At 35.2% G+C, this 21,397-nt stretch overlaps 1 long non-coding RNA gene across 1 annotated transcript in view; it reads right to left on the bottom strand.

The window, feature by feature from the left end:
* LOC139038183 (uncharacterized) overlaps window positions 1-21,397 on the bottom strand; it is a 192,217-nt gene that overhangs the window by 12,582 nt on the left and 158,238 nt on the right. Inside the window, exon 3 of the long non-coding RNA XR_011491108.1 lies at window positions 4,699-4,861. This is a non-coding gene — a long non-coding RNA (uncharacterized lncRNA). The remainder of the gene's footprint in view (window positions 1-4,698; window positions 4,862-21,397) is intronic.

Raw genomic sequence — 21,397 nt, 5'->3', positions numbered from 1 at the left:
GAGTTCAGGGCAGCCAAGAAAACTGGAATGGAGTGGCTGAGTCCTGGAGAGAAAAAAGCTAAAGAGAAGGAACCCTAATAATGTGTGTAAAATTTCCCCTCTGGCTCTTAGTTAACTTCTAAGATGCACTTATAGATGGAAAAGCTTTGGAAACACAGGAAAGACAGTCACTGAGATGCTGGCAATCAGAGCACAGGTTTCTAGTGGAGTTCAGTCCAAGAGTTAGGCATAGCATTCAACGGAAATCCCAGAAATGCCACCTCCTAGGATGTGGAGTAAGAATCTCCCCCTAGATACAAGGGCCATGCGTAAAACTGAAAAAGACTTGCCCCTGCAAAGCTTAAAACTACCTTGGCAAAATAAAGGTGATCCAAAAGTAATTCTGCTCCCTGCAAGGACAAAATATAACATTTTTATAACATAATTCTAAACATCTTGAACATACACTAATGTTAGCTAAACAATCAAAAATTATTAAACATGGTAAGAATTTTTAAAGTCTAATAATTAACAGACAAAATAGAATCAGAAACAGAAAGTCTTGTAATTAACAGATGAAGAACTTAAAATAACTATGATTAATATATTCAAGAGAGATAGACAAAACAGTTAAGAGAATACAGGTTTTCAATAGTGGATTAAAATCTATAAAAAAGTAAAATGGACATTCTAGAATTATGAAATACATCATCTGAACTTAAGAAAGCATTATATAGTCTTAGTACCATACTGAAAATAACAGAAAACTGTATTAGTGAATTTGAAGAAAAATCAATAGAAAAATATCTCAATGAAAGTATAGAAAGAAAAAGAAATTACACAAAATGAAATTCAAGACTTAGGATGGGACAAAGTTAAACTTCAACAAACATCTGCTGTTCTAGACAAATATGTTCTGGAAAATATTAAAAATAAGCCTTGAAAAGATAAAGATGATTCCAACCAACTCAATAACATCCCACAACAAAGTCTAAAAATATTACAGAAATACAAAGAAAGTCAGCACCTAACAACATAAAATTCACAGGACATGTACTGTTCTTAGGTTCTCGTGCTCTGCATAAGTATATTATTTGAAGGTAGATTGTGATATGTTAAAAACACATAACTGAAAATTCTTGAGTAAGCACCAGAGTGAACCCTAACAAATCAAGAATGAACCCTAATGTAAAACTATGAATTGTGGATGATAATTATCCAAGGTATTAGTGTAACTAATTAGTATTAGCATAACTTTGTAAATTATAGGAACCTACCACTCTGGTGAGGGATATGGTAATGGGGCAGACTCTGCATATATGGGGAAGGAGATAAAGGAGAAAGCTTAATTTTCTGTGAACCTAAAACTACTATAAAATATAAAGTCATTAAACACACAAATGTGCATGTACACCCACGGACACATACATATAAGGATGTTACAAGTAAAAAGCAGTGGCAAACAGTAGGTATAAACACAGTCCGATGTGTGGTATTAGTTCAGTTCAGTCGCTCAGTCATGTCTGACTCCTTGTGACCCCATGGACTGCAGCACCAGATTCTAAAAGTGAGCCCCTAAGAATACATGCCATAATCTCTAGATTCCCTATGAATATGCCCATAGGTCTTAGGTTTCTATTGTGACTATTCAACCTCATTATTGTAGCTAGAACTCTAATCAGTTCAGTTCAGTTCAGTCACTCTCGTCCGACTCTGCAAACCCATGGACTGCAGCATACAAGACATCCCTGCCCATCACCAACTCCTGCAGCTGGCTCAAACCCACGTCGCCTAAGTCTGTGATGCAATTCAACCATTTCATTCTCTGTCATTCCCTGCTCCTCCTGCTTTCAATCTTGCCCAGCATCAGGGTCTTTTCCAGTGAGTCAGTTCTTTGCATAAGGTGGCCAAAGTATTGGAGCTTTAGCTTCAGCATCAGTCCTTCCAATGAATATTCAGAACTGATCTCCTTTAGGATTGACTGGTTGGATCTCCTAGGGGTCCAAAGGACTCTCAAGAGTCTTCTCCAACACCACAGTTCAAAACCATCAATTCCTTTACCCTCAGCCTTCTTTATGATCCAACTCTCACATCCATATGTAACTTCTGGAATACCATGGCTTTGGCAAGACAGACCTTTCAGTAAAGTAATGCTGCTGCTTTTTAATATGCTGTCTAGGTTTGTCATGCTCTTCTTCCAAGGAGCAAGTGTCTCTTGATTTCATGGTTGCAGTCACCATCTGCAGTGATTTCGGAGCCCAAGAAAATAAAGTTTGTCACACTTGTTTCCCTATCTATTTCCCATGAAGTGATAGGACTGGATGCCATGATCTTCATTTTCTGAACGTTGAGTTTTAAGCAAGCTTTTTCACTCTCCTCTTTCACTTTCATCAAGAGGCTTTTTAGTTCCTCTTCACTTTCTGCCATAGGGTAGTATCATCTGCATATCTGAGGTTATTGATATTTCTCCTAGCAATCTTGATTCCAGCTTGTGCTTCATCCAACCTGGCATTTCACATGATGTATCCTGCATGTAAGTTAAATAAGCAAGGTGATGATATACAGCCTTGACGTACTCCTTCCCCAACCTGGAACCAGTCCGTTTTTCCATGTACGATTCAAACTGTTGCTTCTTGACTTGCATACAGATTTCTCAGGAGGCAGGTAAAGTGGTCTGGTATTCCATCTCTTTAAGAATTTTCCACAGTTTGTTGTGATCCACACTGTCAAAGACTTTAGTGTAGTCAATGAAGCAGAAGTAGATGTTTTTCTGAAACTCTCTTGCTTTTTTGATGATCCAACAGATGTTGGCAATTTGATCTCTGGTTTCTCTGCCTTTTCTAAATCCATCTTGACCATCTAGAAGTTATTGGTTCACATACTGTTGAAACATAGCTTGGAGAATTTTGAGCGTTATTTTGCAAGTGTGTGTGATAAGTGCAATTGTGCACGGTTTGAACATTCTTTGGCATTGCCTTTCTTTGGGATTGGAATAAAAACTGAACTTTTCCAGTCCTGTGGTCACTGATGCATTTTCCAAATTTGCTGGCATATTGAGTTCAGCATTTTCACAGCATCATCTTTCAGGATTTGAAACAGCTCAACTGGAATTTCATCACCTCCACTAGCTTTGTTCATAGTGATGCTTCCTAAGGCCCACTGACTTCTCACTCCTCGATGTCTGGCTCTAACTGAGTGATCACATCATTGTGGTTATCTGGGTCATGAAGATCTTTTATGTATAGTTTCTGTGCATTCTTGCCACCTCTTCTTGATATCTTCTGCTTCTGTTAGGTCCATACCATTTCTGTCCTTTATTGTGCATATCTTTGCATGAAATATTCCCTTGGTATCTCTAATTTTCTTGAAGAGATCTCCATTCTATTTTTGTCCTCTATTTCGTTGCATTGATCATTTAGGAAGGTTTTGTCTCCTTGCTATCCTTTGGAATGCTCCATTCAGATATATATATATCTTTCCTTTTCTCCTTTGCCTTTCACTTCTCTTCTATTTCTCAGCTATCTGTAAGGCCTCCTCAGATAACCATTTTGCCTTTATGCATTTCTTCTTCTTGGGAAATATGTCTAGAATATGAGAACTCTAATATTCTAGACCATATGTAAATGTATGGACATGGCTATGTCCCAATAAAACTTTACTTAACAAAATTAGAGAGCAGTTGTATTTGACCTGAAGGTTACAATTTGCCAACAGCTAACATAGAAAATCCTAAGGAACCTACAGAAAAGATTCTAAAGTTGACAAAAGAATTTAGCAAAGTCACAGGATAGTAAGGTCAATCTACCAAAAGTCAGTTGCATTTTTATATATTAGCAACAAACAATTGAAATTTTTAAATTATTGCTAATACCATTAAAAATGATATATTTAGGGATAGATTTTCACAAAGAATTTAATGTACAGAATGTGTAAAATAAAACACAAACATTGCTGACTCATGTCTGACTCTTTGTGACCCCATGGACTGTAGCATACCAGGCTCCTCCATCAATGGGATTTTCCAGGCAAGGGTACTGGAGTAGGTTGCCATTGCCTTCTCCGGGGTTGCCATATTAGGATCCAAATAAACAGATAGATCGTGTTTATGGTTTGGAGGACTGAATGTCACTAATTATTTCAGTTCTTCACTATTTGATCTATACCCTCTATATACTGTGTTTTTTCCAATATAAGCATATCCCTATGATAAAGCTTAAATTTATAAATTAAATACAGCAAAAGATTAATGATGATATATAGGACATCAATTGATATATAGAACAATTATAATGCAATTTAAGAAAAGTTATGTGAATGTAAACTGCCTCTCTCTCAAAATATATGATTGTGTTAGCCAAGACATGGACACAACCTAAGTGTCCATCAACAGATAAATGGATAACAGGTAAAAGGATACACACACACACACACACACACACACATGGAATTTTACTCAGCCATAAAGAAAATGAAATATTGCCATCTGTAGCAACATGGATGCACCTAGAGGTTATCATACTGGGTGAAGTAAGTCCAACAGAAAGACAAATATGGTATCAGTTATATGTAGAATCTAGAAAATACAAATGAACTTACTTATGAAATAGAAACAGACTCACAGGCATAGAGAAGAAACTTACAGTTACCAAAAGGGAAAGTGTTGGAGGGGTAAATTAGGAGTATGGGCTTCCCAGGTGATGCTTGAGATAAAGAACCTACCTGCCAATGCAAGAGACAGAAGAAATACAGGTTCAATCGCTGGGTCAGGAAGATCCCCTGGAGAAAGACACAGCAACTCATTCCAGTATTCTTGACTGGAGAATCCCATGAACAGAGGAGTCTGGCAGGCTGCATTCCACAGATTCACACGAGTCCAACACAACTGAAACGACAGCACACACACGTGGGATTAACAGATACACATCACTATATACAAAATAGATAAACAACAAAAATTTACAGCACAGGGAGCTATATTCAATATCTTGTGATAACCTATAATAAAGAAGAATCAGGAAAAAATATTTATGTGTGTATAACTGAATCATTTTGCTGATATTGCCAATTCCTAAAACTAATAAAATACTGTAAATCACCCATACTTCAATAAATAAAAATAAAATACCTTATTTTTTCAATGTAATGCCTTTCCCAGTGAAATAAAGAGCTTATCACCCATGGTGGTATAACTTTTGCAATTTGAGGTGAGACAGAAAAACTAGCATGAATCTCTTTTTTCCTTCTTCACAATTTCAGAAATTGAAGATTTATTCTTACCATAGATCCTAGCAACCTCAGCATGCAATTTTTCTCCTTATGAAGTAGAGAACGTTCACCTTTTCCCTTAAATGAAGTACTCTTGGCTTCTCTTTGGCATATCTGAATTGCCAGCATTACTACTCTTGTGCTTTGGAGCCATTAATAAAATTAAGTGTTCCTTGAACAGAAGCACTCCCTGGGAGAGTGGTCTTTGTGACAGAGACCATCTCAGTTAATCCAAGAGATGATGTCTGTCCCAAGAAAGAGGGAAGCAGGAAGGTGCAAGATTTCATCAGGCTGCTAACAGTGGTGCACAGTGTAAAACTTTGGAATAATTTTAAAGCTTTCAACTTAATGGCAACCCACTCCAGTGTTCTTTCCTGGAAAATTCCATGGCCAGAGGAGCCTGGCAGGCTACAGTCTCTGGGCTGCAAAGAGGTGCACACAACGGAACACAAGCACACACTCACACACACACACGCAACTGAAACCAAAGGAAAAAACCACGTGGGTAAGGAGGAACAACTTTCTAAGAATTAATTTTATTATTTGTAAGACAAGTCACTTAAAATGGCACATGGTAAGCATAAAGTGGATAGCAGTTTCATTGTTTTTCCTGGAGGAGATTCCAGAAAACTTCTTGGATCCAGAAAGATGCTACAATGAAATTACTTTGATTCTAATGTTGGAATTAATGTCACAGCATTAAAGGTAAAAAGATTTATTGATCTGATGGAAACTGAGTCATTTTAACTAAATGACATGGATAATCAAGTAGATTATTCCTTAATGTTCCACCTGGAAATAATTCCTCACTAACTATTCTCAGAACAGAAATAAAGTAGTCCAAGATGAGGTTCTACATATAACCAAGAACATGTTTTTATTTCATCACTGACCCCATTGGAAAAATTATTTTTCTCTCAAATGGGATTAAGCAGATTATGGAGAAAGAGATATTTAATTCGCTGAATGGACTGAGACTATCCGTACATGTAAGGATCTTAAAATGAATAACAGAGCCACAAAAATGCATGCAATATATTTTTTATATTCTAAGAGACAGATCATTTTAACTCTACTCCCATGCTTACAGTAGTAACACTGAAATTAAACAATTTCCTTTTCCACATACTCCGGACTATTTTGTAACTCTGGTCCAAAATCAAAGTTCAATATTGGAGAAATATTTTTATGACAAATTGAGTAAATTTTTTGGAATAGATCAAATGGGTTTTAAAAGAAATTTTAACTAGATAATCTGGAAAAAAAGAGAAAAGACTCCTTTGTACCTAAAATCTTTGCTTGATCTTTCTAAAGAACAGAAAAATTTACGTGTGTATAATATTTAAACTATGAAAATCAAAAAACCTAGACACAAAGGATTTGATTTGAAAAATCTCTTGCTTAAAAGAAGGCTCATATTCACTTATATTCAAGCCACCCTCTATTAAGGAAGTTGGACAGCAATGAAAACTAGGAAATACTGTATTAAATAATATACTTTGTCTTTAGATTGGTTGAAAAAAAAACATAGGACATGCATCTAAAATGGGAAGTAGTTAGTCATTTTTATTCATTGATACAAACAATATTTACCGATTATCTTTTGTAACGTGTGAGGAAAATATAATTCCTGTCCTTAAGGAATTAGCAATTCTAAAGGATACATGGACATTTATGTGATGAACTATAATACATGGTGAAATGAAATAAATGCTATGCTTGTAATACAAAGCCCTGCAGATGTTCAGAAAAGAGCAGATTAGAAGAAATGGAAAGGAAGCATCCACAGCACACCAGGGACGATGGGACACTTACTGCCTTTACTGATGCTACACATAGGGAATAGTATTGATGTTGGAGCTTGAAGTACAGATGGGATACTGGTCAGTATAGATGACTGCTAAGGCATCCGCTGGATCATCAAAAAAGCAAGAGAGTTCCAGAAAAACACCTACTTCTGCTTTATTGACTATGCCAAAGCCTTTGACTTTCACAATAAACTGTGGAAAATTCTGAAAGAGATGGAAATAACAGACCACCTGACCTGCCTCTTGAGAAACCTGTATGCAGCTCAGGAAGCAACAGTTAGAACTGGACATGGAACTAGTTAGGGTTAGGGTTCTGGTTCTGGTTCTGGTTCCAAATAGGAAAAGGAATACATCAAGGCTGTATATTGTCACCCTGCTTATTTAACTTATATGCAGAGGACATCATGAGAAATGCTGGGCTGGATGAAGCACAAGCTGGAATCAAGATTGCCAGGAGAAATATCAATAACCTCAGATATGCAGATGACACCACCCTTATGGCAGAAAGTGAAGAAGAATTAAAGAGCCTCTTGATGAAAGTGAAAGAGGAAACTGAAAAAGTTGGCTTAAAGCTCAACATTCAGAAAACTAAGATCATGGTATCTGGTCCCATCACTTCATGGCAAATAGATGCGGAAACAGTGGAAACAGTGGCAGACTTTATTTTGGGGGGCTCTAAAATCACTGCAGATGGTGACTGCAGCCATGAAATTAAAAGATGCTTACTCCTTGGAAGGAAAAGTTATGACCAACCTAGATAGCATATTAAAAAGCAGAGACATTACTTTGCCAATAAAGTTCCATCTCATCAAGGCCATGATTTTTCCAGTAGTCATGTACGGATGTGAAAGCTGGTCCATAAATTTATGAAAGCTGAGTGCCGAAAAATTGATGCTTTTGAACTGTGGTGTTGGAGAAAACTCTTGGGAGTCCGTTGGGCTGCAAGGAGATCCAACCAGTCCATCATAAAGGAGATCAGTCCTGAATATTCATTGGAAGGAGTGATGTTGAAGCTGAAACTCCAATACTTTGGCCACCTCATGCAAAGACCTGACTCATCTGAAAAGACCCTGATGCTGGGAAAGATTGAAGGCGGGAGGAAAAGGGGATGACAGTGGATGAGATAGCTGTATGGCATCACCGACTCAATGGATATGAGTTTGAGTAAACTCTGGGAGTTGGTGATGGACAGGGAGGCCTGGTGTGCTGCAGTTCATGGGATCACAAAGAGTCGGACATGACTGAGAGACTGAACTGAACTGAATGCTTGAGTATTAGAGAAATTAAAGAAAAGCAGCAAGGGCAGTTATAGGCAATTTCAAATATTTCCATGAAGGGAATAATTAAGCTAAGTCATAAAGATTTAAGAGGAGTCGAGCATACATAAATAATAAACAAACAGAAAGGGCATATAATATTAAGGTAGAAGAAAAGGTAGGAATAAATGAGAATCAAGAAACAGCTCAAGAAATCAAGAAAATTACATAGTTTCAATTTCTTCACATCCTCCCTAACATGTTCATTTTTTGTTTTGGAATAGCCATGCTGAGTGTAAAGAGATAGGCCTGTATGGTTGCAAGTGTATTTTTAAGCCTTCATGAAATGGATGATCTTCTGAAAAGAAAATGTAGTAAGTATTCAACTTAAGTAAGTATAATAATTGACACCAGAAGACACAGTAAATCTAAATAGACAAATTACCAACGGAAAAGTACAAAATGCTTCAAGGAACTAAATTTGACATGGTTTCACTGGGGTAGTTCATGAAGCCTTTAAAAAGCCAATAATTCCAAAGCCACTTAAACTTTTCTAGAACACAAGAAAAAAAAAAACACCTATTAGAATGTGAATAATAACTTTGATGTCAAAACTCAAAAGATGCACACACATGTGCAAAACTAGACCAGTCTCATGTAAGTATTGATAAAAAGTAAATTAAGAATAGGAGGCAAAAACCTGCATCATAATGAATAAATCTATAAACAAGGAGACTGTGAGGATGTTTCAACATTAGATATCAGGGAAGTGACATATTTATCATTATAGATGTTAGAAAAGCATTTGATATATTCAATACCATTTAATTTTTTTAAATGACAAAATAGGAATGAAAAATTTTTGTGTCTCAACCTCAAAACCAGCACCATATCTAATGGAAAAATAGTATGTGCTTTCCCACTTAAGGCAGAAATAAGAATGATATCCACTCACCGGTCCAACTCTCACCATTGCTCACCAGAATTAAAAAGAAACGTCTCAAGTTGGTTGGTTGTTTTAAGTCAGAAACAACTAAAAAGGTTTCTATTGTGGATGATATTGGATAACTTGAAAACTCAAGATTCTGCTTTGAAAAACTGAAACTACCATAGCTAAGAAACCACCACAGATTATATGGTCAATAAGTAAGATTTTTTGGTGCAAAACTAATATATATATATATAGTGCTTATATGGAGAAAGAAAAATGTAAGCCTAAAGCATATTTATAAAAGCAACAGAAATAGTTTCAAAATATTTAAGTAATATACAGATACCTGTGAAGATACAATTAAACTTATTTGAAAACACAGGAAATCTGAACAAGCATATAAAATGTCAAATTCTGTTAATTGATAAATTTAATGCAATTCAACTAAAAGCACAAAAGTTTTGGTTTATTTTAGTAAGTGGGGGAATCAACAAGCTGATTTTAAAGTTAATTTAAATTTTTAAAAAACACAGAATCTAGAAAAATCAGAAAAGAGTCATAAGAGGGTACATCTCTATCAGATATTAAGACATAAAATAATGTAAATAATTAAAATGGCATCATCATAGACACAAGAAAAGCAAACGCATAAATGGCATATAATTAAAAGTCCAGACCTCTCCAATTAAAATAAATTAATTAATTTTTAAAAATATTAAAATAATAGCAGTAATGAAACAATGTCCAGATCTACATCCATTTGTTTCATAAGCTTCTCAGATTTCTCAACATCATTTACTAATATGTCATTTCTTCACTGAGATGATACTATCACAAATAGTTACTCTCAAAAACTGTGGATAAGAGTGCAAATTTTTCCACTTAAAGGCAATATGTATTACATTACAATGTATATATCTTTTAAACCAGAAATTTTTCTTAGAAGAACATCTCAAAGGTGTATATGCATAGAAAAAAATGTGATATGCAGATTATATCTTGCTATGTTTTGTGATAGTGAAAGCTTAGAAATAATCTAAATGTACAAAAATAAGGAACTGGTCAAACAAATTATATATTTATACAATGGAATAATATATATCCAGAATAGTTAATAAAGATGCTCTTATATGGAAAGATCTCCAAGATTTTTTTAAGCTTAAAGAGAGCATAGAAAAACAACAGTTTAGAATCCTATCAATTTTACTTTAAAATGAGGGTGAAAATTGTGTGTATATGGTATATAATATACACAAAATATATCTGAAAAGAAATACAGTGGTTGCTTATGGGAAGAGGAGAAATGGTTGAGGTTTAGAAGGAAGAGATAAATGTTTTCTGAACTTTATTTTCTAAATTTTGAATCCTGTAAATATATATTACATAACTGAAAAAATAATTTTGTTTTAAAAGAAAAAAAAGCAAGCAAATAAAACAACAAAACCAGTAAAAGGCCACTTGAAATTCTAAACTCTAGTCAACATAAAGGTATTTGGCAGAGGACGAAAGAACAACCACAATTTGAACATTTTATTATTTTTAAAAATTTCTCAATTTCCATTTATTACCCAACAACATGTATTGAGCACTTGAGTCAATAATGAAAGCATCAGAGACAAAAGCTTTCCAGTGAATTGAATCTTAAAACTCTATTGCGGCTCTGCCTAATGACACTTTTTTTTTTTAATCAAAGAGAGATGCTGGTTTTTTTAGCTTTCCAAAAACTTACTTTGAAGTTAATAGTATCTTGTACTAAATTAAGTTAGTAAAATCAGCAAATACATATGTTGGCCACCTGATGGAAAGAGCCAATTCATTGGAAAAGACCCTGATGCTGGGAAAGATTGGGGGCAGGAGGAGAAGGAGATGACAGAGGATGAGATGGTTGGATGGCATCAACAACTCAATGGACATGAGTTTGAGCAAATGTAGGAGACAGTGAAGGACAAGGGAGCCTGGTGCTGCAGTCCATGAGTCACAAAAAGTTGGACATGACTTAGTGACTGAACAACAACACAGACATTAGCCCTTTTTCTACTCAGTAAGACTTATGTCCTGCTAACCCCAAACATTCAGCACTACTCTGTCACACCTTCTCTTGTTCTTTTCTCTTCCCTAAGAGACTCCAGAAGTCAGATCAAGGAGTAATTAGGACATTGTGAGTTAACAGAAACTGTGCAAAGTCTTAGTTTATTTTTTGATCACTTTTAATTCAATAATTTTGCTTCCAAACTTTATGGAACAGAACTATTTTCTAAACTTTGGTGTTTACCACTTCATATTTCTTAGTTCATCATGATCTCATGATCTTTGTTGGTATAAAATTAATTATTCTTTAAATTTAGAAAACATGTATTGGTTAAGAAAACTATGAATTTCTCAATTCCAGTCTGTCCTTAATTAACATCACAACAAGCACATATATATATATATATATATATATATATATATATATATATATATATATGTCTTCCATTATCTTACAAAATTTAATGTAATGTTCTAAAACTTGAAAGACTCCATCATCACAAAGACCTAGAGATTAGCTAACAAGTCTTTTGGTTTGAGGGTTTTCCAAATGATAATTTAAGTGAACAAAAACACTTAAGCAGTTTTCGCAGACCAGTGCAGTAAATAGGAAGTATCTACGGAGAAGAAAATACTTCAAATAATGGCACAAAATTGGAGATGTGCAAGCCTCCTAAAGTGGTTAATACCTGTGACTTTACAATGTTTTGATTTGTTTTTTAAAGTGGGCAAATTCAAACAAATATCTTTTCCAAAAGGGCAGAAATAGTATCTTGATGACTGTACATGTTCTTTTCCTTTAAAAACAAACAAAACACAATTATTAATAAAACACTTTGTCACTTATAAATCTGAAAGTCTTGTTTCTTCAGACAGGATGTATTTTAAAATATACTTATCACCATCCTCAAAACAAAAAAATTAATCATTTTTGTTTTAAAAAATTGCTCATTTTGAAGAAGTTTTAACTCAGTTTCCTCATTATTTTCTTTGAATGAATAAGACTAATTCTAGAGTAACACTCTAAATGTATATTATCAAAATATTTTTTCTTCCAGTTTTATTGAGATTTAGTTGACAAACAGCACTGTACATGTTTAAAGTGTACAACATAATGATTTTATTTACATATAGCATGAAGTGATTATCATAGTAAGTTTAGTGAATATCCACAATTTCATATAGATACAAAATTAAGGAAGTAGAAAAATTTGAGTTATTTTATGAACAGGCGAGGAGAAAGTCTAAATGGGCTGGTGATTCTCATAACATAGATGAACATTAATACTACTGAACTGTAGAAAATTTTTTCTAAGAAATCTATAGCCAAGAACTGATCAACTAAAGATGAAAACAAATGAAAATCAGCTAAAATGGTCACTAAGAAAATACTACTTATGTATGCTCACTTTTGCATAGCCTGTGCATCTCAGATCTTACCCACCAATAACTGGATAATAAAGCATTATGGCATTATTCTAAATTTATTGTTACGACAGATACGGCTACCAGACTAATTGTTATTGCCTTCCATTGTCTTCCAGTTACCGAGGGGTATACATCTAAAGTTGTCTTCCTCTGAGGAAATATTTAAACTCACACCCTATAGCCAAAATAAAGTTTTACCTCTTTGGTCAACTTCAGAGCCTTGTGAATGTTTTTATTCCAAAATTATATTCCCTGAAATCAAAACTAGAGAATTTCATCTTTTAATTCAGGTTGGAGACCACACCTTTAATTCTTCCTGTTCAGCCTCCTAGCCCTGGACTTCCATGCACTAGCTAAGTGAGCTCCAAGGATATGCCTTGGGCCACCTGATCCCTCTGGATAGAACCTTTCTCTATAGCTGGGTTTGGTGAATTCTAAGAACCTTTCTCTTTGGTGAATTCTACCTTTGAGTCATCCAGTTTTTTCCTTGTCTCCCTGCCACAAAACTCAATAAAGAGAGGGGGAAATGCATCCTCCATACAGAAAACCCCATATATTTTGAGTTGTTAATACAACTTTTCTCTAGTAACATAGGATTTTTGTGGACTTGAATACTCTGTTCAATAATCTATCAAGTTTTACTCAGGAAGAAAAAAAAAGGCATTAAAATAAAAGACACCTGAATCCTTCATGAGTTGTACATCATCTATAATATCTACTGACACACATATTTAGTAATATTTTCCAAATGTTAATAAGCCTTTGCAATCTTACGTTTGGAGAGCTGTATGAAGAGGAACTTGTCTTAGAAGAGCTAGTAAAAAATCTATGGCCATTTTTATAGACTCTACTTACTTAGAACTGATCTTGTCTACCTTGTAGAGATTTGGCACATGTCAAATTCAACAGGGTTGGGAACAAAAACTGGGAAAGTTCTGGAAAGCAGTGCTCAAATAGAATTCTTTTTTAAATTCACGAAAAAACAAAAAGGAGTGAGGGAGTATGTTAGAATGAACACTTAACTGCCTTTCCTGTAGTTTTTTTTGCAAGTCATCGCTTTCTAATGTAGACAGTCTCTCTTCTCTAGTACCTGCCTTATCTTAGAGTACTAAACAGGTGAAGTACTGAATGATGTCTGTTCCTAGTCAAATAATGCAGGTATTACAGCACACTATGAAGGAAAATGTTACTCGAATTCCCTCCAATGCTGATAGAGGACGGATGACTGGCATACATCCACACCCAGCCTTAGGGCCCTAGCCGGTAATTCAGAGTCACAGTCTTGAAGTTTGATACTTGGAAGGTGGGAAAGCAGTGCCTGAATCAGGAAGGCTAGCTGCGGGCCAGGAGGAACACTCAAGATTGAGTGCTTTATCAGTGGAGCCAGAGGTAGCACCATCCAGTCCCAGCAAGTCACACGCAGCCTGATTAAAAATGCCAAAGAGTAGTCACAACCCATCATAGGAAAAAAAAAAGTATTAGCAAGAAAAATCCTGTCGGGAGGCTGTAAAGAGCCTCCTGTAAGAAGACTATCCCTCTCCTCCCACTCCAGAAACAGGAGGGATAAGCCAGGAAAGAGGTAGAGCTGGCGGCAGGGACAAGGTTGCACGCAAAGCCACTGGTGTTCTGGCAGCCAGTCTGACTGTAGGACAGAGTGGGAGCAGAAGGAAGCTCTGAAGGAAAAGAAACAGACTGGAAACAAAATGCAACCTCATGAAAGGAGCTAACCCAGAACAGAAAAGGCAAGGGAGCTGAGACTACACCGGAGTAGGAAAAAAAAAAAAGCCCATGTTTATATCCCAGTGAGTTGAAGCTGCTCAAAATGGACATAATAAATGTATGAAAAATGAATACTACTACCAGTTAAAAGATGGTAAAGTTCTAAAATCTTTCTATATTCTATAGTTTTACAGTCTGAGTTTCAGAAAGGAGAGAATACCACTAAAATACCACTTACAGGAGTCTTCTTGATGCTTAATAACTATTGGCAGAGCAGCTTCTTCACAGAGTTGAAAATCATTTATAAATGGCAAGTGCCTATATACTGCTCCTAAGTCATCAAAACAATTTTAGTTTCCCCACTTCAAACGAGCAGGTCGTACTTGGTCAACAACATGACTACTGTTTTCTTCTCTTTCATGCTAACCTATATAAGCACAATGTAAAAGTCAAACACTTATGTGGTCTTTCCTTTTTAGCAAATTTTACCTCTGAGCATGCACTTTGTACCTACAATTTCAAAAGGCCAATGTGACTAACATGTTAATAAACCTCCAAATAATTTCTAAAGTTGATGAAATATTAAGCTAACACATCAGCAGAGACATGATTAAACTGATTTTTCCTAAAAGGGACAGTTTATGCTGCATAAAAAGACACTGGGAATATCAAGTTAGGTGAGATCTGGGAGCTTGGAGGATAGGATTTGTGAACAGCAAGCTAAGAATTTCTGTCTCCTAGCATTTGATGGAATAAACATATCTTACCAGAGGGTCCCAATCATTGTCAGGAGCTACAGTAATTTACACTTTGGGCGTAGGACAAAGTAAAAAGCATATGGGGCATTTGGAAGATAGTAACAAAGGAAAGGCTGCCCTTGTATATTAAATTACAGAACAGAAACAGATTTGCTGGCGCAACTGTTACTGTTTACCTAAGAATGATTTTAGTCAACGATCGGTCAACATACAGATGTGCTGTCATCATTACATAAAAATAAACAGACATCAGAACCAGCACCCAGAATTACTTTGGAAGAAGGAAGGGGGAAGCCCTTGCCCCAGAAGAATAAAATGTTGCAACTTTCAATAGTATCCTAAGCCAAATATTCACAAAAAGATTTCTTGCCAAGAAAAAAATACTTTCCTAATTTGTTTCTTTTGTTGTGTTTTGCTTTGAATTTTAAAATTTCTTTTTTGCTTTGTTTTAAAGGGCAAACTCATAAATATTTACACAGATCATACTAAGCAGAAAAAGAGATTATAAAATGTTTTTGAATGAATGCAACATATTTCATGTAAATTGAATTAAATGATCAATTTTATACTGAGGAGATAGAAATTATAAATCACAATGCAGTATGCTCTATGAGGCAACATTTCAAATCATAGAAGTTAAGATAAATCCAAAGTGTTTTGTATATGTTGTGGTTCAAGTTAAATTTCATAAACATATTGGCATCTAAGACAGCAAGCAAAATTATGCAACAGCATTAAATGTCACCAGTAAAAACACTGATAGTTAATAAGTCTTTATTTTAAAATTTTAGACATGTGTCACACAAACTACTAACCATCTAAAACTCTTTTTATTTCAGGGTCTTATAAACCTTTGATTTTCTATTTTTTGTATGTCTGAGGTAGTAAAAGTTTATTAATTACCACTTCATAAATTAAAAGTTGAATACTTTTGTTTTATTAGACAGTGATAATTTGTACAAAACCACATTTGTGTTTCATTGAAAAACAAAATGGTTTCAAAAAATACTTTCACTGTAGTCATTAAAAACCTTGGCAGCAACATCATCACAAATAAATTTGCTGTTTGTGACAGTCTTATTCATTATTAAGTGCTAAACAAGAAAAACAGGCTTTTTTTAAATGATTATTTGAAGATGGTTTATACTCAAATAGGCTTAATTCCCAAATTTTAGAACTATTTAAACAGACAGACTAAACTCTATATGTTCCATTCTTTTACACATTGTATTCATTTCTTCTAGAAATTCAGTAGCCCCAGACATAACTATTACATAGAATTAATAAGACCCTTAGCCACCAATTTGAAATGCTATTAATTGTGTGATTTAGAGTTCAACTACAAATTGGGCATCAGAAAAAGTCATACCACCCACTTACATTATAGACGTTAACATCTTCAAGTAAAATACACATCTCCATTTCTGGTTTAATGGTAAAATGACAACTCATGAAGTACCCCATAGGTCCTGGCGAGAAAAGCAAAATTGAAAAAAAGCTCTAACAAAAGGAATGCTCCACTATCTTGTCCCAAATCCTGCATTTCCTCTTAATAAAAAGGATAAGGAAATTATCCTATACCTATTAAAAATCTATAAACCAGAGGTGTTTGAGTTATCTGTGTTTTTGTCTTTAAACTCCAGAAAAATGTAGAGAGAGAAACTGATCACTAATAATCCATTTATTCAAATATTAATTGAGGGCTCTCTAGAAAATAAGTTACCATGGCATACTATCTCTGAAAAGGAGAATACAATGATTAAAAATAATAATAATAAAACACTTCTCTTCATATCCTAGAAGATTGTGTTCCCACAAAACTTCAGAAAATAGCAGTCTCCACAGTTGCTTTGAGGAATCCAGCATTAAGATAATTGCTAGGACTCTAAGAGCATGATAGTTTTTCTTGATAAATAGAATATTCCCATAACAATGAAAGCTATGAATTTCCCTGAATCTCTCAAAGCTGTTCCCCTTTCTTTAATGTCTAATAGATATAATTCCATAATTTAGATCACTTGCTTTAAGCATAGGAGGTAACATGTTTTATGAATCTAAAGGTCAATATTTACGGGATAGAATAACAAATTAAAGTACATTTTCAATAACATCATATTAACAGTTATGTTATGGTTAAGGTTAAAATTTAAATACCTTTATTTGTGATTTTTATACAAAGTCTAAATAGATCAAAAAGGACATTTTTAAAAACAGAAGTATGTATTTCTCTAGCAAGCTATCACTAGTTAATAACTTCTAGCTTATCCTTTAAATTACATGAAAATGAAAGTCACTCCAGTCATGTCCAACTCTTTGCCACCCAGGAATTCTCCAGGCCACAGTACTGGAGTGAATAGCTGTTCCTTTCTCCAGGGGATATTCCCAGAACAGGGATTGAACCTGGGTCTCCTGCATTGTAGACAGATTCTTTACCAGCTGAGCTACCAGGAAGCCCTTTAAATTATGTTATTAAATATATCTGCAACAGTAGAATTTAAGTAGAATTAGAAAAAAAAATTAACGAGTATATAATAAGAATTCTAAAAGGCAGCATGATTAAAACAGAAACTAGGAAATTATTATTAACCCAATTCTCCTATAAATCATTTGGCACACTACTTAATCTTTTTCTTAACTGTGAGACAAAGACATACATGAGCTTTTTTTAGTAGGGTTTCATGAAAAATAATTTTGTTCCCAATTATTTTAAAAGCAATTTAAGAGTAAGACAATAATTGTTTTGAAATGGATGATGCTTACTGGAAACAAAAGAATATAGCAGTTGTAAGGACCTAATTCAATGTTATAATAAATACCCTCTGATAAGAAGTTCTGAAATGCAGATTTAAAGGTAGAAGTGATTATCACATACATGCATCCACCATTGAGTTCCTTTAATATACTCAATTCCCATTTTAAAATTCCTGTCTGATGCATCCAACCTGGGCTGGTGATCTGTTTCACCCTAGATAATATATATGTTTCAATGCTGTTCTCTCGAAACATCCCACCCTCGCCTTCTCCCACAGAATCCAAAAGTCTGTTCTGTACATCTGTGTCTCTTTTTCTGTTTTGCATATAGGGTTATCGTTACCATCTTTCTAAATTCCATATATATGTTTTACTGGGAAGACCCAGAGGGATCAGGTAGAGAGGGAAGTGGGAGGGGGGATCAGGATAGGGAATACATGTAAATCCATGGCTGATTCATGTCAATGTATGACAAAAATCACTAAAATATTGTAAAGTAATTAGCCTCCAACTAATAAAAACAAATGGAAAAAAAAATTCCTGTCTGTATTTATGATTCTCAACTTGATACCAAACTCCGCCTGTGGCTATGAAGTCATTATTTTTTATTGTCTTAGAAAATATCCATGTACAAAGAGAAAAGCAAAATGCTATAATTCATTTTTATTTTCATTCTTCTTTCTAAGCACTTCCCAAATCCAGAATTATTCCGCTTTCCTTGCACAGTTCTTTTCTGGTCAGAAGGATGTCATTAAGTCAAAGGTTTTAAAATCATAAGTTTTAATAAAAGAAATACAAAAATCTAAATGCTAATTAAGTCTTTTAAACACTTTTTTTTCCTAAGGAGGATTTAATTGCTTTAAAAGTAAATGTGTAAGAAAATGAAAGTTGCAAAACTTTACATTCTATTAAATTATATATTAAATATAAATTAGCATTTTAAAAGCTCTTTCACTAAAAGGGGAAAGGTGGCTCAGATGGTAAAAATCTGCCTGTGATGTAGGCGACCCAGGTTCAATCCCTGGGTCTGGAAGACCCCTGGAGAAGAGAATGGCAATCCACACCAATATTCTTGCCTGGAAAATTCCACAGACAGAGGAGCCTGGCAGGTTATAGTTCATGGGGTCACAAAGAGCCAGACACAACTGAATGACTGACACTTTACTTAAAAGCTAGGGAGACGACATTCAAAAAACTAAGATCATTGTATCCAGTCCCATCACTTCATGGAAAATAGATGGGGAAACAATGGAAACAGTGACAGACTTTATTTTCTTAGGCTCCAAAATCACCACAGATGGTGATTGCAGCCATGAAATTAAAAGATGCTCGCTCCTTGGGAGGAAAGCTACGACCAACCTAGACAGCATGTTAAAAAGCAGAGATATTACTTTGCTGACAAAGGTCAATCTAGTCAAAGCGATGGTTTTTCCAGTAGTCATGTATGGACGTGAAAGTTGGACTATAAAGAAAGCCGAGTGCCAAAGAATTGATGCTTTTGAACTGTGGTGTTGGAGAAGACTCTTGAGAGTCCCTTGGACTGCAAGTAGATCCAACCAGTCAATCCTAAAGGAAACCAATCCTGAATATTCATTAGAAGGACTGATGCTGAAGCCGAAGCTCCAATACTTTGGCCACTTGTTGTGAAGAACTGACTCAATGGAAAAGACCCTGATGCTGGGAAAGATTGAAGGCAGGAGGAGAAGGGGATGACAGACGATGACATGGTTTGATGGTATCACCAACCTAATGGACACAAGTTTGAGCAAGCTAGGGGAGTTGGTGATGGACAGGGAAGCCTAGCGTGCGGCAGTCCATGGGGTTGCAAAGAGTCAGACATGACTGAGCAACTGAACTGAACTGAGGAACATGAAATGTTCAGGAATGTCTGCTGAAAGAAAGGTCAGGAGGAAGTCTCCTTCAGGCTCCTAGTTGAGATAAGAGAGAATTCCCATCTTCCTACACTCTCCTGGAGGGTCCCTGGTGAGATACCATGGAACATGACCAAACCTCATGATCATTACCTAGCAATTGTAATTTCTCTCTGCAAAGCAAGAAAAGAAAAGTAAGTACTGTTATGAAACACAGAGAATTACCCTAGCATTTAAGTGAGGAAAAGACAAAGCTGAGTAAAACACAACACTATTGAAAAACATACAACTACTGAAATCTTTAGAAGTCACAGATAAACCTAGGATTCTTAACTCATTAAGTTCCAAAGTTGAGAGCTAAAAATTATTTTCTTTCAGCTGTGAAATTTGAATAGAAATTAGTAGTTTAGTGTAAGGATAATGTATCTAGTTGTACCTATACTTATACAATTATTTAAATATTGCTAGTTTATGCTAATATTCACCAATAATTAATCTTTTCCATTACTAAGTTGTTTTTACTGGTAATTAGCAGAATTCAAATTTCAAGAGTCCAGGATGAAACTGTTCCACAGAACAATAGCCTACCAAGACAACTCATAGAGGCATGGCAATGTGCCACTCACACACCTTTTCAAGAAGGAACACTTTATCCAGTACCAAAGAATACAGTTAGCTGCCAGTCTGAGTGTCCATTCCTTTATGTCTGCCTCAGCTTTTGCACCCAGATCATGTCCTTCTCAAGGTGGCATTAGACAAATTCTGAGCAACACGACTATAAAGGACCCTTGGTAATACACAACATAAGACGCCTCTAAAACTGGCAATTTTTGCTTTAGGTTTCACTGGGGTGAGAGACTGTCAAGTTTGCACTGCAATCCTATTTGCCCCTGCCGAATGCTATTTTCCCCCTTTTCCTTTCATAGGTGTTAATCCCCAGTAAACATTTTGCATCCTAACTCTGGCTCAGCATCTCTTCCTCAGGGAATCTAAGTTACATGGACAGTGGTCCAAGAAAGAAGTCAGTAAAATGAGCCTTTGGATTAGATAACTTACTAACTGGACGGCAATAAGAGCCCATCCCGGTGATACGCGTGGCACAGGTAATCCCAACTCGGAACATTGGCCCAATGAAAAAAACATGGAAAATTGTACTTGTGGGGGAAGATGTACTCTTTGAAGAGCATTTCTGCCAATGTGATATCATTGAGAGGTTTAAAACATATAGGGACAAAATGCACATAAGTCAATAAAAATGACTAGTAGTTATTAAATTACAATGACCTCATAAGCTGTTATGACAAGCTGAAGACAATTAACAAGTGATTGAAAAGAGAATGGGAAGGCCATAAGGCCTCTTTGGCAGCCTACAAAGGTCTTTATTCCTTTTTTTCTGAAGTGGCAAAACAGGGAAAGCTAGAGGACCAACCAGGACTTAATAGGAAGAGCTACCCATAGAAAAGAAGCTTATGATTACTAAAGACGAAAGAGGATGGGAAAGGGATAAATTAGAAGTTTAGGATTAGCAGATACAAATTACTATATATAAATTAGATAAGAAACAAAGTTCTACTGTATAATAGAGGGAACTATATCCAATATC

This window comes from Odocoileus virginianus, chromosome 14 (assembly GCF_023699985.2).
Source record: "Odocoileus virginianus isolate 20LAN1187 ecotype Illinois chromosome 14, Ovbor_1.2, whole genome shotgun sequence".
Taxonomy (NCBI): domain Eukaryota; kingdom Metazoa; phylum Chordata; class Mammalia; order Artiodactyla; family Cervidae; genus Odocoileus; species Odocoileus virginianus.
Note: the sequence above shows the minus strand (reverse complement) of the source record. Positions and strands in the feature narration are given on the sequence as shown.